We start from the raw sequence: 16,922 nt of genomic DNA, 5'->3' as shown, positions 1-16,922 counted from the left end.
TATTTTATTTTATTTTATTTTATTTTATTTTATTTTATTTTATTTTAGTGATATTCATCCTGGTTGAAATCCTATCATGTTTTACTTGTTTTTGCCTATCTTTACCACTGGAATGGTGTAGGGGGTAGGGACCTTCTTTGTTGCGTTCAACATTATAGTCAAAATATTTAGAAGAGTGTTTTCTTTTTTTTTTTTTTAATTTTTTTTTTCAACGTTTATTTATTTTTGGGACAGAGAGAGACAGAGCATGAACGGGGGAGGGGCAGAGAGAGAGGGAGACACAGAATCGGAAACAGGCTCCAGGCTCTGAGCCATCAGCCCAGCGCCTGACGCGGGGCTCGAACTCACGGACCGCGAGATCGTGACCTGGCTGAAGTCGGACGCTCAACCGACTGCGCCACCCAGGCGCCCCGAAGAGTGTTTTCAACAAGGTAAATGCTTAATGAATGTTTTGCTTGATAACATAAATAGAAGAATGGGCTGTGTCCAGTGTAGGTGATTCTGCTGGGAGTTTGGACAGGACAAGAAGTTGTAGATATTCTGGTATCTGGAGCCAGAGGGAGGTACCTGCTGGATAGCTAACAGTGAGATATTTAGTCAGGAAACAGCCCTTCATTCCAATCATTCTTACCTTTCGTAATCCACATTCTGGTTCATAAAAAGAAGAGAACCCCTCTGGGATACTATACACTTGATGCACCAATATGTATTCATGACTGGCAGCGTCAGAAGATCATAAAACCACCATCATCCTTGCAGACTGTCATCCTATATTTGCTCAGAGCTGGAAACTCCCATCAGAGGGACGCTTTGGGGACTTAATCAAAGATATATATGGAAGAATGATCCCAAGAGTTTCTGCATGTAGGACACATTTAGATATCAAAAATACCACAGGGTAAGTAGCTCTCAGCTCTTGGTTTCTAATACTATTCATCAATAGTATTAGAAGGAACTAGGGCTACTTGGAAAACTGACTGACTCTAGGAGTAGGACAGAGAATACACAAAATGGCCTGGAGCATCTCAGTGCCCCAAAAGTAAAAAGTGCTCAACTGACCAAAAAAAAAAAAAAAACAAAAACAAAACAAAACAAAACAAAACACCAAAACAAACAAATAAAAAAACAAAAAAAAACAAAAACAAAAAAACATAAACCCCTCACCTCACAATGCTGAGGATATGTCAAAGGCACACAAGTGTAAATGAAAAAAGTTCTCAATAGCCAGAGAACAATTTAAGCAAAAAAACAAATAAAGTAGTACTGGATTATAGCCCAAAGTATAAAATAAATATCCACAAATCTATACTACTATAAAGAAATAATTGAATAAATAAATGAAGGGAAAGTGACCAATCTCCCTTGAAGGAGAATTCCAAATAATTTATGTAGATAGCCTGCTCTCAAGGAGGTAAAACCTTAACCACAAGCTCTTAAGTGTGGGATGTTCATAGTGACTTCTTTCTAATGACCACAGTTTGGAAATGAGAAGAAAAGAATAACTTTTCCATGAAGAAAACTGGCAAACACTACTTCAATCAGTGATGAAGATTAACATCAACAGTGATAAATCATATTATAGCATGGTTCTAACTATGGTGTGATGAAACAGCATTTTGCCTATGTGGTCTTTCACCACAAAACCTATAATCCCGGTCTCATCATGAGAAAAAAAAATCACACAAATCCCAATTGATTGAACATTTTGCAAGATATCTGACTGATGCATCCCAAAATGTCAAGGTTATAAAAAACAAGAAAAGTCTGAGAAATCATCTCAGTCAAGTGGAGCATAGGGAGACTGTGACTATAGTGGTGTTCTAGATGAAGGTCTTCGAACACCACAGGGATACTAAGCAAAAACTAAATAAATGTAAATAAAGAATGGACTTTAGATAATAGTTTATAAATTTTGGTTTATTAGTTTTTATTTATATACCATACTAACGTCAATTGTTAACAACAAAAGAAGCTGGGTGTTCAGCATATGAGAACTGTCTGTGTTACTTTTGAAACTTTTCTGTACATCTAAAATTTACAGAATTTACAGATTCTGTAAATCTAAAATTTACGAATCTGTAAATCTAAAGCAAAAAGTCAATTTTAAAAAATGCAGAATAATCATCCATGTTTGAGTGTACAGAAACAAGTGAAAGTGATATATAATATACTTAAAAATATTTATTTCATATTCTACACTTGTTAATAAATCAACTTGTTTACAGATCACATGTAGAAAAATGTTTGAGGGATGCCTGGGTGGCTCAGTTGGTTAAGACTTCGACTTTGGCTCAGGTCATGATCTCACAGTTTGTGAGTTCAAGACCCACGTTGGGCTCTGTGCTGACAGCTCAGAGCCTGGAGCCTGCTTTGGATTCTCTCTCTCTCTCTCTCTCTCTCTCAAAAATAAATGAAAACTAAAAAATTAGAAAAAATATTTGATGCACAAATGAATGAATTAATGAAGGAAGCAGTATTTTTATTTTTGCCTATTTTATTACCAAAATTAATCTTTAGATGTTTTATGATTTTGAGAGGAAAATAAACAAATGAAAAAGGAGTCAAACTTATGTTTATATCAAGCAGAGGAACAAATCTTTAGGTAATAATTTCACTTTAACTAAATTTAAAACAAAATAATAGTAGCATACTTCTATGTGACCATTTCCATCATATAAATAAAAAGCTTTTTAAAGACATTATCTCATTCATTCCAACATGATTGTGTAGATGATGTTAAAAAAAATCAAGCACATCTTTTTTTATATAAAGATAGTTCTTTATAAATTCAGACTGTGACAAACATTGTTTAATTTAGTCATTTCTAAGCCTGAATCCACCAACTTCCTTTGGGATGCACAACTATTTTTAGTCTAGGGCAGATATTTATGTAAAATTCCCCAAGGAAACCATTTACTCTTGTCTCTGTTCTGAGAATCCTATTAAAAAAAAAAAAAGAAGAGGAAAAAGAAAGTTTGTGAAAACAAGACTAAAAAGCAGGAACTTATTTCATATAAAGTTTACTGTATTTAAATAAAGACACTTTTTTAAAGATTGACAAAACTTCAAAAAATTATAATGGTGTATTGTTAAGATACAGTGAAATTTATATTCTCCTACATCACTGGTGATAATGTTGATTGATTTCCTTTTGGAAAACAACTAGAAAATTTCTAGTTGGAAATTGCTTTACTTGGAGCAAGTAATCTTCCACCTTAAAATGTGTCATAAACAAAGAATACAAATATTACAAGAGAGAAGAAAACTGAATTCTTGAAAATTAGATTTAGTATAGTCTACATTTTAAAATTAAAAGAAAAAAAAACACAACTAAAAATGTACCAGAATAAGGAACTGGATAAGAAAATAATATTATATTATTGAATTTATGTGGTCATTAAAATACTTGCAAAGAATATAAACCAATTTAATACCTTAATAAAAAGCCAGTCCAAAAGAATGGATACTCCCAAAAACGTTAGCTTAATACTGATTATTATAAAGCTTACATATTAATTTTTGACAACTATTTCTCAAAGTTGAACTGATCTCCATCTTATATAAAGCCGATTGTTAGTTTCATTTATGGATGTCATATTGTAACTAATTCAATTTGATATGAGTATGAAAGGACACGTTGCCCAAGTTGCCTATTCTCGAAAGCATCAATAAGGCATTCTGGGGTTGTAATAGTTAACTAGTAACATGACATTAAATTTTTTTCAGGCCCAGAACATCAGTCATGCACCAATGAATAAAATTTAAAGAACTCAAGCAATTCATAGGCCAAATTGGACCAAACAAAACAAAACAAAACAAAACAAAACAAAACAAAACAAAAAAACAAACAGTCTTGAAAAAGAAACCCTGGCTTTGCTTTATTAGGCATTCTGTGAAAGAGACCAGATTAAGCTTCCCTATTTTCCATGAAGGTTTACAAACTCACCTTCTACCCATCTGGTTCCTAAAACATATGCTCTATCATTTAAACCAACAATATGAGTAGTGTACTAGGCAGGATTTTTGTCCCTGTGACCTTCATCTCCCGATGTTATATCTGTGAATCTGTTGTCCTACATGACAAAAAAGGACATTTCCTATAGAAAGAACTAAATTTGCTGATCAGCTGACTTTAATTTAAAATTATCCTAGGCTATCTGTTGAGTTCAATGTAATCATATATGTCTTTATAAGCGAAAGAGGGTTACATAGATTTAAACATTTATCCTTACAACCATAATTTGAAGGGGATTATACTGTATGCTAGTTATCTTCTATTTTCTCCTCCAGACTCACTTCCCACACTTCACCACACTGAGGGTGGTGGTCGGGGATGGGATGGAAGGTGAAAGAAGAAAGCAGAAGAGTCGATGAGAGAGAAGAAGAATAGAAGCATGAGAAGGACTTACCCACTACTGAAGTCTTTGAAGACCAAGAAGGTCATGAGCCAAGGAATGTGTGGCAGCTTCTAGAAACAGAAAACAAGACATGCTGACTTTCAGTCCTACAACCCTAAGGAACCAGATCTTACCAACAACCTGCAGAAGGTAGGAAATGGATTCTCATCTACAGTCTCCAAAAAGAACACAATCCTGCTGACACCTAGATTTTGGTTTGGGAGACTAAGCAGAGGAATTAGCCAAGCCCATGTGACTTCTGAGAGTGAAACATCCATGCCTACAGAAACCCATGTCCCACAGAAACCATGAGATAATAAATCTGGCTTGTTTTAAGCCACTAAATTTGTGGTAATTTGTTGTAGCAGCAATTTAAAACTAATTTACTAGTAGAATTATGGCCTTAATCAGTGAGAAGTAGTGTCTCAAGACAACTACTTTCAAAGGCCAAGCAGACAAACAGGCTATTTATCAATGAGTTAAAAAGATAAAACACACACATTCTCTCCTAGAAGTTTAGAACTGAATTGGATTAAGTCTGACAAAATTACAGTTGGTTCTGTTTATATTCATCATCTTTCTTTCTCTTAGTTGGATTTTAACAACACCTTTTTTTTAATGTCTTTATAATCTTATTTTGGAAGAACTTGCCATGTGAATACTATTGTATTCACTTTTAAAATTTTGAAAAATTTACTCTGTGCCTCTCTACATTAAGTTTCCACTTAATCAGTCATTAATAATGATTCATCGTTAGTTGATGAATCACTATGTGATAGGGAAAAAACCCTCTTTTTTTTTAAAACTAATATTCTCTTCTATATATTGAAAATGTCAATAATTACTGCTGATTCTCTGCTTTTGTTTCTCCTTCTTTCTTTCTGTCCTTCCTTCCTCCCTTCCTTCCTTCCTTCCTTCCTTCCTTCCTTCCTTCCTTCCTTCCTTCCTTCCTCTATCTTTCCTTTCCTGACAGAAGTCTAGGAGCTAATTCGACGTCCCAATATACATTTGCATGGTGTTTATGGTCATAAACAAGACCAAATATATCTATGACCAGTATATTATTTTCCCCCTTGATTATTATTTATATTCAAATATCTCATGTTCTGGGTTTTAATTTTCTTAATTTAAACTTATTGTATGACTTTAGTTTTGTAAGGCCTTTTGAGTTCTTGACAGCTTAAGGTGGAAATATATAAAGAAAAAATATAGTATATGACAATTTATCTGTGTATATTTTATTTCTGAGATGTCTAAGAACTTATCCACATATATTTTTTGTATCAATGGTGAAGAAGAGCATCTGAGTTTTGGGGTTTTGGTTTCCCTGTTCTACCCATTTTTTTTTCTCCTTGAACTTGTAGGTGAAGTATGTCCAAAGTGAATTTCTCTGGCAGGGACTATTTAATGTAGCTACCCATGTCTGAGATCTGAGAACTGTCTCAAAAGAAGATAGAAACATAACTAGTAACACGGTACTTAGAAAAAAAACTTATCTATTAATATTGGTCACAGGATATTTGGCCATTGCTCTCTGTTTTGGGTTGAATTGTGTTTTTCTCCCTGCCCTCATACCTGCAAAAGGAAATATATGTCCAAATACTTACCCCCAGTATCTGTGAATATGTATCTTATTTCCAAATAAGGTCTTTGAAAATTTAAGTTGAAGATCTCAGGATGACGCACTCTGGATTGAGGACGGATCCCAAATCCAATGACTGGTACCCTTGTAAGAAAAAGGACACAGTCACACACACACACAGTAACACAAAGATAAGAAGTACATGTGAAGATGGAGGTAGAAATTGAAGTTATGTTTCCATCAGTCAAGAAATGTTTGGGATGATAAGAAGCTGGAAAAGGTTATACTGTCTGTATTGTCCCCCTCATATCCATTTCTCCATTAGTATCTGGACAAAAGAGAAAAAGCAGCAGCGGGTACAGAAAGAGGTTGAAGGAGAACTAAAAGGAGGAGGAGTAAGGGGAGAAAGAGGAAGAAAAGGAAACAGCCATATATAAAAGAAAGAATGCAAAGGTGCTCATAGATAGTTTTAAGCCATTGCTTAATCAGTGAGTCAAGATATTGGACTTTGGCTCCTGAGCTCAGGTGATGGGAATTACCCCTTCACCATTTATAAAATTAAAGCATTCTAAAGGACAGATGTTGAACAGATTGCATTTGTACTTTACCATCTCAGTATCGCTTCACTAGAATGAACAGAAAAGACCACTCTCTTCAAATTAACAGGTGTGGAATTGTACCTGTGATACACCTGTCTTTCTTTGAGTTTAAAAGACTGAATCATAGATTTGTAATAGAGAAAACTCTAGAATCAAGTGTCTAGTGTCTAGTATCACATCATTTGCTATCCCTGAAACCAGCCAAAATGCCATTAATTCTGTGTCTAGACTCTACTAGAAGCAGAGTTATCTTGTCCCTTTTCTTTTCATTAGAATTAGCTTTATGATTAAGATACATCTAGACCTAAGACAGACTCTCCATCCCCAGCCCTGAAAATCCTGGGTTGAGTTAAAGTATATGTTCACGTATTAAAAAGTAATAATCCATCCTGAATTGGCTCAGGAGCAGGTTAGGAGCAAGTTAGTTCCTGTTAATGAAATTTTTATTCGAAGGGAAAATCCCTTTAAAAGCTCTCCTGGCATAACATTTTTTTTTTTTTTGAGTTGGCCTGAGGAAAGAAATTTCCTAGAATGAGAAGTTTTTTTGCACAACGGAAACGTTTAAACATAACTGTTGATTCGACTTGAGAGATCAAAGTTACAAAAAGCAACTGTTCTAGTAGTTTAATAACATCACATTTGACTTTCCTATACAGGGGGCTATTAATACTAAATATTAGTCTGAGAGTCTAGTCCAACATTCTCCATCTCCATTCTCAACTCTCCACATTTCCTCTCCGTATACATGATTCTTTCAGGTATACTGCAAAGTCTCCAACCACTAGCCTGCAGAGAATAGTGGGTTTCCCAACATGGAAAGGAAAATAAGGCTGTGAATACAGTGCAGAATCGTTTCAAACACATGCTTTGAGAGGAAGACTAGAAAAATAATCCTCATGGGTGTTCACTCGAGCACTAAGCTGTCTTTCTTGTTGCTTTGTAAGAAGGCTGACTACCAGTGCTAACTCTGAGAATCTTACAGTAAAGTTTGGCAACCTAAGTTTCTACCACTGTCCCAACCCAACCAGTCTCAAGCACAGAATTTATTGACCTGATTAATGGTCCGGTTCACTAGTATGCACACAAAACAGACTGTAATGACTTGGGTCAAACTAAGATTTTAATGAAGTTAGATAGATACTATCAACATGCGGTTGCTCTCCGATATGGGAGGGTGGTATTGATGCTTCATATGCTTTCTGAATTTCTACTTCATGCCATTCAATATGGCTCATTTCTAAATCATTTTCAGAAATACACACACACACACGCATGCACACACACACAGAAAGAGAGAGAATTTGTCCTCCATGAGTTTTATATGAAACAATAAAGTTTTTTATAGTCATGCTACTTTTCCTGTGCTACTGTTGACATTTCACCACTGTATTTCTCTTCCATCAATATTATGCAAGTTATATATTGAAAAATCTCCTAATGTATCCTAAAGTATACATCAAATTAAGAATTTTTATTTTTTGTGTATGGAGGGAATGAAGAGAATTCAAGTGTTCACTGGATCAAGATACTTTTAGAGACTCTTTTGAATCCTGACAATAAATGAACTTTTCCATGTACTGCCAACTATGTGATCCTTTTCATCTCTTTTTTTTTTAAAATTTTTTTAACATTTATTTATTTTTGAGACAGAGAGAGAGAGAGAGAGAGCATGAACAGGGGAGGGTCAGAGGAAGAGGGAGACATAGAATCTGAAACAGGCTCCAGGCTCTGAGCTGTCAGCACAGAGCCTGACACGGGCCTCAAACCCACAAACTGAGATCATGACCTGAGTCAAACTTAGACACTTAACTGACTGAGCTAGGCAGGTCCCTTCCCCCTTTTCATCTTTAATCACCTTTATTTACATTGCATTATTTACATTTTTTAAAATAAATACATTTGTAATACCATTATACTTTTTTTAAGTTTATTCATTTTGAGAGAGACAGAAACTGTGTGAGTTGGGAAGGGGCAGAGAGGGAAGCAGAGAATCCCAAGCAGGTTCCACACTGTCAGCATGGAGCCCAGTGCGGGACTCAAACTCACAAAACCTTGAGATCATGACCTGAGCCGAAACCAAGAGTCCGATACTTAACCGACAAATCCACCCAGGCCCCCCTGTCCTGCCATAATTATTTCTGTAACTGTAAATTTAGAAGATATGCAGGGAACTCATTTCTCCTCCAACAGATGAGAAAAAGGAGGAAGGGCCACCCAAGTAACTAGCTGTTCAGTAATAACAGGCTGAAAATTCATCAACACTAAGTGATGAAGATCCACACAATATAGGTTGGGCAATTCAGTAATTCTAATGGGGAAATTTTCTCTTACCAAAGGTAGTAATTTTTCTTTCTCAGAATGTAAGTGTAAATAATCTCTGTTTTGTGGTGCAGTACAGAGTTGTTGAGAGGCTGAAGATGTTCTATCCTCGTCCACATGAATGGGGCCTTGCCTTAATGTTCAGGAAGAGGGGCAGGATTCAGGCAATTTCTTTCCCCTTGCCCCCTAGACTTGCAGATACAGCTAAAAGTTGTAGCTCCTCCCCATCTCTTTAGGGTATAAATAGTTCTAGTCTCTGCTTCAAATGTATTCCAGAAAGGAAATAGAAAGTTTAAAATAAATGTTTAAGAGAATAGTGATGGTGAAAAAAGAAAAACAATATCTTTTCTGAGAATCTTGGCTACCCTATTAAGATGCTTATTGATCACATTGATAGACTTCTAAGCATGAACAGATTTGAAAATAACAATAACAAATGTGCAAGCCACCCCATCTATCAATATTTGACGTCTGTATAATAAACCATTCATTGATATTTGACAGTTATTTATGATTTTCAAGTGAAGCACTGTTGTTTATTTGGATTTTGATTTATAATTTGAAATAATCTTCCCAGGAGAACATTAAATATTGTGCTTGACACATTAGATGAAGTTGAATCATCATCTATTACTGAAATATACCAATATGAAATATTAGGTGCTTTTCTATCAACCTGAAATATTTCTGACAGTGAATTTTAAATAGATCATTAATGTTCACACTTCTGTTTCATGATGAAAGCTTCAGTAGATGATTGAAAGACCTTTTCAATTTTCAGAGTTGTGTTGAGTCTTACAGATCATAGAATCATAGAGCTGGAGGAATCCTAGTTACTATATAGGTTTAGAACAGCTAAAAGTTGAAAACGATTAAATGATGGTTAATAACCTACAGTACTAAATGTATCTTAGGTAATATCTCCCTTTATTTATGAACACTAAACAACAATTGAATATATAAGAAATATATGTAAAAAAAAAAAAAAAAAAAAAACAAAAAAACAAAAAAACATTGCCAGCCTTGTGAATGGCATTGTGTCTGATACTTCCAAATGAATTAGCACTCTTGGCATCGAGGAAGTTGAAATATGTTTCATCAGAATGCCAGAACGTGATGCAACTCGATCACGTTGAAACCCTTTGAAACAGAATTCCTGGAACAGTTTAGTACCATTTGAACAACTAATTTTCTATGCTGTGAGTAGTGAAACGTTAGTGAAATGTTCTAATCAAATAGTGGGACTTTGATAAATATTCTTCATCCAGTTTAACAAAGTTTCATGCAAAAAGTAAGCATATTAATACGTTCTATTATGCTGATTGAATCTATGCAAATGGAAAAAGCTCAAACTATACAATTGGAAATCCATTTGCTTTCCAGTAATTTATTTTCACTTCCTGGCCATCAAATTAATAGTAACTAAAGTATGTCTGGAAACAAGGCCTGATTATTACATTTCTCCATTTCCAGACTATGCAAACTAACAAATGAAAATTAACATTAGGGACATGTTAAACAGTATCCATCTACCACTATTTCTATAAAATATAACTGCGGCTACAAGTTTATGCCTCTGAATACCTACTCAAATACTTTATTTCAGATAAGCACATTACATCAATAATAAATACTTACAAGACAGGGGGATTCTGGGATTTTTAACCTATATAAACATATGTTCTGTTCTTATTCACATTTTTTTGGTAGACATTCTATTTTCAATGAAGCATATAATTTCTCCTTTACTTATCCATATGTCAGTTAGTTAATCATAAAATTATTTATAACACTTTATTACTGTTTTGTCACTAACTTAAAGAGTTGATGCACATTCCTAAACTGAAAAAATTGCTATATTTTCACTTTAAAAAGATAAGGCATATTCAATTGAGATCCCTATTTGATAATAAGTTTCAATGTTAGTAAATGCCTCCTTGACAACTCTAGCTTCATTTCACTGATTATTGCAGAAAATATTAAAATGGACCTTAACCATTACTGGTTCCAATTCAAATTAATTAAGACAACTATACTATTAAAAACCTACTTTGAACTTCAGGTAAAGAATGTGAAAACATGATTTTCAACCCCAGATTGCTGTTAAAAAGGTCAATTCAGCATGTGTGTTTGTCATCTTTAGTTCAGTATGATGTATTTAATAGACAACCTATGATTTGATAAAGGTCACTGGAGTCAGAAATGCCGAATCTCATTAGTCTTACACAGCTGATATAAAAGTTACCTATCTGCCTGTATGCATAATGAAAGGTTGCTTGATTTAATCATTAAATGATTATTTTCAGATTGCATGTTTCTTAAAACATGTTTTGTTCCATGAAGTGAAATAAAAAAAAAAATGATTTCTTCGTATGTTAATTTAAAGTTAAAAAGATTTCTTTTTTGCCACTTCATGTTTAATTTGAACTGCTTTATCCATACATTTGACCACACTAGAAGGTTAAAAGTTAGGACAAACAAATGTATGCACAGACCACAAAATTTCTCAAATTTTTATAGGAAATTATGTTTTTTTTAATTCATGTTTTCTTAAACAGAAAGCTGAACATTTGTGCATATGGTCATACCGTAGTGTGATTGTAGGGTAATTGAAACCAGCTGTTACACTTTGTAGTTTCTGGAAGCCTGTGTATTGCCTTCTAGCTACAATGACTTTGTGCAGGCCTTAATAAAAAAAATAAATAAATAAAAGAATGTGCAAGCTTGAATGACTTTCACATTCTTTTTCAGAAGAGCTTTAATTCACACCAGACAGAAGAGGCATAGCTCTTCCGTTGCCATTTGTCCATAACACATATGCAGATAAAATAATGATTTTTTTTATTGCCATGATTTAGTGATGTGTAAACTTTAACCACTCTTCTTGCTTTATTTAAGTATATCTACTTATTGCAAAGCATTTTACCATGCTATAGTCAAGGATTTTTAAACACACACACACACACAGACAGACACACACACACATACACACACACATACACACTCCAATGATATCTACCTCTTACTCTTCTTATTCTTGTTTAACATATTTTCTGGCATCACACATGATAAAATAAAGTAGCACACATTAAGCCAGGTAACATTTTTTTGCTTAAGGAAGTCACGGTAGAATTGTAATATTCCAAATTTGTCTCTTTCAAAATATCAGGCTCACATCAGTATTTAATTGTGGTGAGAAAAATATGATCGTTCAAGGGAGGATTTGGGAAAGATGGTAGCAGAATTCTTTTTAATCTCACTGAATAACCACCACCACCTTGGTAGACAGAATAATAATGGCTCTCTCAAACATAACCAAATCCCCAGAATCCGTGACAATGTTGCCTTTTATGGCAAAAAGGATTTTGTAGATGTGATTAAATTCGGAGTGCTAAAATCGGAGATTATCCCGGATTATCCAGTGGGCCCAATGAATTACGAAGGAAAGACAGATAGGAGTGTCAGAGTTAGAGATACGAGGTATGTAGATGCTTCAGTGCCGGCTTTGAAGATGAAGAAAGGACAGGTGCCAAGGAGTGCAGGCAGCTTCTGGCAGTTGGAGAGAGACAGGTAATTCTACCCTAGAGCCGCCACAGGGAACAGGGCCTTGCTGATACCTGCCATTTAGCCCAGGGGAACTGAGTTTGGACTTCTGACCCCAGAAATTGAAGATAATAAATTTATGCCGCTTGAAGACGCTATGTTTGTGATACTTTGTTACAGCAATAATAGGAAACTAACAAACTTGTATCAAGGAGACAAAAAAAAAACCTACATAGTACAATCAAAATCACATAGGCAACATTTACAGCAAAATTAGATGGCAAGATATTCCAATGAGCACCAAAATCGTAGATGAGTGAACAAATTATACATAGTATCGAAATCTCAATGAAAGGAAAAGAAGGAAGTGACACGGAAGCATCCCATAGGTCTGAAAACAGGAGAACAGCAACTTAGTAGAAAGCATGCAGGGCCGAAATTAACATGGAGTAGGTGGGTGGTAAGTGATTAATGGTGAGACGGGGGGGAAGGACCTGGAACAGTTGAGTCCCAATGAGCCTTAAAATTGGACCTATCAGGACTCCCTTCTAAGTAAGGAAGAATTCTATGAGTGAAATCAAAATTGAACAAGGCAAGGGGGCGCCTGGGTGGCGCAGTCGGTTAAGCGTCCGACTTCAGCCAGGTCACGATCTCGCGGTCCGTGAGTTCGAGCCCCGCGTCGGGCTCTGGGCTGATGGCTCAGAGCCTGGAGCCTCTTTCCGATTCTGTGTCTCCCTCTCTCTCTGCCCCTCCCCCGTTCATGCTCTGTCTCTCTCTGTCCCAAAAAAATGAATAAACGTTGAAAAAAAATTAAAAAAAAATTGAACAAGGCAGGAATATCAGAAGTGAAGAAAGCAGAGCCAGGAAATCACAGAAAAAAAAGGTATTGTATATTTTTATATTACTACCAAAAGAGATAGCAGGAGGTGGAAAGAAAAAAAAAATTAGAATCTCCATGGAGTTAGAAGACTATCCAATTTTAAAAGTCCAGGAAAACAAATTTCACATAATAATGAATAACAGAAGATTATTATATCAAATCCCACACAAAATTACAGTAAGAAAAAAGACAATAGTACATTCTCTAAAGACAATGAAAACATACTTTAAAGATGTACTCAAAAAACAGATCATAATGTCCAAAAATCAAATGATGTTATGAGAATGATAATAAAATCTGGCCAACATAAGGACAAGAGTCCTTGCACATAACACAAAAACAAGAGAACAGGCAATCATTAAAAACATAATTCAAGTAAAATTTCCAGAAATTAAACTTTTCTCAAATAAAAGATTTGAATTTACGTGTTGATGGAGTATGCTGAGTGCAAACAACAAAACATTTTAATACATTATTGGTCTTTCAGTAAAAGAAAAAAAAAATCCTTTGGGTATCAAAAAGCTCCACCATCTTTCATCAGACTTTTTTTAACAGTAATGTTTTAGGCCAGAAGAAAGTGAGAAACACCAAGGAAAGAAATGGTGAGCCAAAATTTTATATGCAGCAAAACTGACCTTCAAGTTTGAGGGACACACAACTACTAACAGGTGAGATGGAAAATATAGATGCTTATGTACTTCCTCATAAGCTGACTGGACAATGTGCTTCAGATGACCAAAATGGCTGGAGAGGCATCAACATAGGAACTGGTGCCCAGCTCTAGACTGAAAAGTAAATGAGGCTTAAGAAGGAGTGAGCATAGTATGCAGTAGTTATATACTCTGATGATGTAGAGATAGTACAGCTGTTACAAAGTGAGGGAAGAATGGAGGAGAGTATGTGCAAAAAGTGTCTAATGTTCTCATAATCCTATTAGTGGTAGTATTATTCTTATCATCCTGTCACTGCTGTGGGTAATATGGGGATTAAACAAACAAGCATTTATGTATGTTCTTGAGAACCAGTGTTCTTGATAAGAGAGGGAAGATGCATAGATATCATTAGGAAGAGGTGAAGTCTCCTTAATTTTGATTTTGAATTTGAAGTATCACTATGATGTGACAAGGTGTTTAGTCTTTGCATATAAATGCATATGTATGGATATTATACATATATATGTATGGATATTATACATACATGTATGTACCTATTTCCATGCTTGATCCACTAAAAGACCGAAGACCAGTGCAGTGACAATAAATATCTCTAGCATCCAGTTCAAATGTCTGAAAATAGCATTTCTCACAAAAATAAAAGTTTCCTTAAAAATGGCTAATTCCAGGGGCGCCTGGGTGGCGCAGTCGGTTAAGCGTCCGACTTCAGCCAGGTCACGATCTCGCGGTCCGTGGGTTCGAGCCCCGCCTCGGGCTCTGGGCTGATGGCTCAGAGCCTGGAGCCTGTTTCCGATTCTGTGTCTCCCTCTCTCTCTGCCCCTCCCCCATTCATGCTGTGTCTCTCTCTGTCCCAAAAATAAATAAATGTTGAAAAAAAATTAAAAAAAAAAAAGGCTAATTCCAGGGGTGCCTGCATGGTTCAGTCAGTTAAGCGTCTGACCTTGGCTCAGGTCATGATCTCAAGGTTCAGGAGTTCAAGCCCTGCATTGGGCTCTGTGCTAACAGCTCAGAGCTTAGAGTTTGTTTAAGATTCTGTGTCTCCCTCTCTCTCTGTCCTTCCCTTGCTCATTCTCTCCCCCTCTCTCTCTCTCAAAAATAAATAAACATTAACCAAAAAAACATTAAAAAGAATGGTTAATTCCAGTTCTGGGGCAGTGTATGTTCAATATAAGCCATGTCTTAACACACAAGATAGAAGAGGCTCACCAGGGCTGTGCCAAAAGTACTCCAGAGTCAACTTCAAGAGGCTTAACTGGCTAAAAATTAGACAATCTGAGCTTCAGTGGTGCTAGCTATTACAAGGGACTCAAGCCCATCATATATGTGTTAATCCATGTGTTCATAATTTAGGTTAAAAAAAGAGCTGGCCAACTTTAGTCGATGAAAGAAATTGATTTATGAAGTGAAAGACTCAAATATTTACACTGCTTTTCCCATATGAACTATGCCCCTGGATCACCAAATAAATGATGCCGAGAAGTGTCTCTTTATAATAGCATCCCCAGTAATAAACAAAAAAGACAGGTGATAGAATACCATCATTTTGCAACCTTTCATAAATTCATAGATCTAAGTATTAGCATCCATGGGTACTAACATCATAAAAAGAGAAACAGCCAGAAAGCATATGCTTTCTATAAATTTTGCCAAATATCATGTATAATCATGCCAAAGGGATCCAAATTTCTGGATCCAACAGTTGTTTTATAGAAAGTACAGAGAAAAGGGACCATGTTGAAGTAGACCATGAGCATGCAATCAACAAAATCCAGCTTCTTCAACAGCTAAACTATAAGAAAAATAAATGGTGAAGGTATTACCTATTAACTAAGAGATATTCTTATAATCTTATATATAACCTGAGGAGCATTATTAAATTTAGCTAATAAAAAGTAAACTCCTGCTACATATCTGATTCTGTGCTATATTTTTAAGTTTCTCTTTAATACTCACAATAATCCTGAGTTAAGCATGCTTTTTACCAGTTTAGAGTGAAAATTGTGGTTTATAAAGTTTAAGCATTTGTTCAAAGTGAAAAAGGTCATAGCTTATGATTCTGAGATTCTAATCTATACCAACTGGAATAAAAGCCTACGTTTTGAATTCCAAAATATGTTTAGTATTCTATTACACATTATGTAATTATAATGAAATCATTTCTTTAAGAAATCAAAAACATGGTGGATTAAATAGAAATTTAAACAAAATATTATAATATAATCATTAAAAAGTTTTTACACTCAAATGTAGCACCTTGTATTTCATAAATGTGTCACAGTTAAGAACTTGAATCACTTTGTGAAAGCAACATAATACTTTTCAAGTGAGATCATTTGATTCACAGGTGAGATGAGAGGTATAAAACTTCAAGAATAACTAGAAATTTATTAGATAGCTCAGTGTAGATGGAAGTAAGGGATGTCCAAGCAAAGGCACAGAAGCATGGTATGCTCTCAAAACATGTTCATTTGGAGGGATGAGAACAGAAGATGTTTCAGTAGGGGAGCTGTAGCATATAAGAATGAAGTCATATTACACAGAGCCTTGTAGCTCAGGAAAGATGTTAATAGTTTCAAATCAGAAGATGACCTCATCAGCATTGTAATGTAGTAAATTAACTCAGGATACTCCATGTAGGGAAGGAGTTCCTAACTGGCTACATGAATACTAAGAGTTCCTTAGCTAGACCTTGGAGGTTCTGCAAACTTGTAAAATTATATGTGAAGTTTTGAATCTTATGTTTGTGCGTCTTTTCTGGGAGAAGGTCTTTCAACTGATTACCAAAGGGATCCATAGAGAATCCTGGTGTTAGAAGAAGTTATGGCTTCCACTTAGGAAAGGCAGTAGATTCCTAGGGCTGTTGTAACAAAGTATCGCAAAACGAATTGCTTAAAAGAACAGAAATGTATTCTCCCACATTTCTGGAGG

This window comes from Herpailurus yagouaroundi, unplaced genomic scaffold (genome assembly GCF_014898765.1).
Source record: "Herpailurus yagouaroundi ecotype Mexico unplaced genomic scaffold, PumYag 28, whole genome shotgun sequence".
NCBI lineage: Eukaryota > Metazoa > Chordata > Mammalia > Carnivora > Felidae > Herpailurus > Herpailurus yagouaroundi.
This window is presented reverse-complemented; position numbering follows the sequence as displayed.